Genomic DNA, 2,557 nt, shown 5'->3' on the forward strand with positions numbered 1-2,557 from the left:
GCAGAGGCAGGCAATCTTTGAGTTTGAGGCCAGCCTGGTCTACAAAGTAGGTTCTAGGACAGCCAGGACTACATAGAAAAACCATGTCTCAAAACACCAGAAAAAGAAAAAGAGCATTTTACCTCTGTTTTTGACATATTATAATTTCATATTTTTATGATTATCAGGTAATGATAATGGAATTATCATTTTGGAATGAATTAACTTAATACACAAGCTTCACCAATCAAAAACTAAGACTATCACCAGATAGTATTGAAACTTATAGCAGAGATTTCTCCCACTCTACTGTAACCAATATATATATATATATATATATATGGAAACATTAGGTAAGGAGTCAATATATATATATATATATGTTATATGTAAACATATAATTTTATTTATTTGGCTGGGCAGTGGTGGTGCATGCCTTTAATCCCAGCATTTAGGAGGCAAACACAGGTGGATCTCTATGAGTTCAAGGGCAGCCTGGTCTACAGATTGAGTTCTAGCCAGGGCCACACAAAAAAACCAAAAAAAAAAAAAAAAAAAAAAAAAAAGATTTTATTTATTTGTTTATGTGTGAGTGCCTGAATGTATGTCTGTGTCTCATGTGTGCACAGGTAACAAAAGGTGCTGGATCACCTAGAACTGGAGTTTCAAGCAGTTTACACTTCTGTTGGGGCTGCTGAGAACTGTACCCAGATCCTCTATCTGGAGGAGCAGGCAGTTCTCTTAACCACTAAGCTTTTTGTTTGGTTTGGTGTGTTGTTTTGTTTTGAAACAGGAGCTCACTGTGTATCCCTGGCTGTTCTGGAACTTGCTATGTAGACCAGGCTGGTCTGGAACTCAGAGATCTGTCTCCTATGGGCTGGGATTAAAGGCATGTACCACCACCGTCAGAGTTGAATAAATTCTTACTCCCTTTCAGGTGAGCGCTGTTTTGTATTGACAACTACTATACTAATGTTATTAGAAATAAGTTTTTGGGCTGGAGAGATGGCTCAGTAGTTAAGAGCACTGACTGCTCTTCCAGAGGCCATGAGTTCAATTCCCAGCCACCACATGGTGTCTTACAACCACCGGTAACAAGATCTAGTGTCCTCTTCCGGTCTGCAAGGATACATAGAGGCAGAATACTATATACATAATAAATATTTAAAAAAATGAGTTTTCTAGCTGGGAGGTGGTGGCACCACCACCATTAGTCCAAGTACTTGATAGGCAGAAGCAGGAGGGTCTCTGTGAGTTAGAGGCCAGCCTGATTTACAAACCGAGTTCCAGGATAGGGTCCAAAGCTACACAGAGAAACCCTGTCTTGAAAGGAAAAAAAAAAAAAAAAGATTTCTTTTTAAAATTTTTATTAATACTACATTTATTACTGTGTGTGTGAACGAATGCCATGTCAAAACCTGAGGACAACTTGCAAGAGTTGGTTCTCACCTACTGCTATATGGGTCCCAGAGACCGAACTCAGATTGTCAAATTTGGAGACAAACACCTTTACCCCCTGAGCCGCAATCTCCCTGGCTAACAGACTGTTTCTTATAAATGTAATTACTGTACAGGAACAATCCAATTTCCTCCCCTTTTGTCTCATTTTTAAAAATAAACTTATAAGTTGCTTTCACGAAGAAAGTCCCCAAGTATTACTTTCGATACCCGCTTTTAAAGAAGCTAACGGGTAAAGGAGTTAATAGGATAGGGGGATGCTCGGTAGCAAAATGTGTGCTTTGCAGGTCCAAGGTCTCGGATTAAATCTGCAGCAAAAACAAAAACAAACCAACCCTGAAACTTAAAGGGGGCGGAGCGGGGAAACTCTAATATACTTACCAGCGAGAGGCTGGAAAACTGTCCTGAGGGGCAGGAGTAGAAAAATTGTGAAGAGATAAGTCTGGGTTCAGAAAACGCCAAATAGAAAGAGCTAGGGTTGGCCGGGCGTTGGTGGCGCACGCCTTTAGTCCCAGCACTCGGGAGGCAGAGGCAGGCGGATCTCTGTGAGTTCGAGGCCAGCCTGGGCTACCAAGTGAGCTCCAGGAAAGGCGCAAAGCTACACAGAGAAACCCTGTCTCGAAAAAACCAAAAAAAGAAAGGAAAAAAAAAAAAATAGCTAGGGCGAATTTACATGTGAGTGTGGTGGGTTGACGGCGGGAAAGCATTTGTTTTGAACCAGAAAACCTGGATTCTAAACTCATTTCTGCCACCTAGTGACCTTTAGGGGTGGCACCTTGTCTCTGGGCCTCAGTTTTTTGTCTCATGTTTTACGTTTTCCACGATCTTCAGCCAGGCTTCCAGCTCCCACTGCGCTTGGGACCCATTTGCAGAGGAACCTGCGGAACCTTCAATCGGAAAGCGCCAACTAATCCCGCGCAGACACTTCCGGTCGGCGGGAACAAAGAGTCTGAGGTACTCACAGGCCTCACTTCCGCGTGACGGAAGCTGCGCAGAGACGTCGGTCCGCGGGCTGCAGACCCGTGACTTGGCGCTGCGACTGCTCATGCGTCCCGCACGCGTGAGGTAGGTGGGCGGGGCCCCGGAGGAGGCGGGGCCCGCCCTGACTTGTCTCGCGGTT

This window comes from Peromyscus leucopus, chromosome 1 (genome assembly GCF_004664715.2).
Source record: "Peromyscus leucopus breed LL Stock chromosome 1, UCI_PerLeu_2.1, whole genome shotgun sequence".
NCBI lineage: Eukaryota > Metazoa > Chordata > Mammalia > Rodentia > Cricetidae > Peromyscus > Peromyscus leucopus.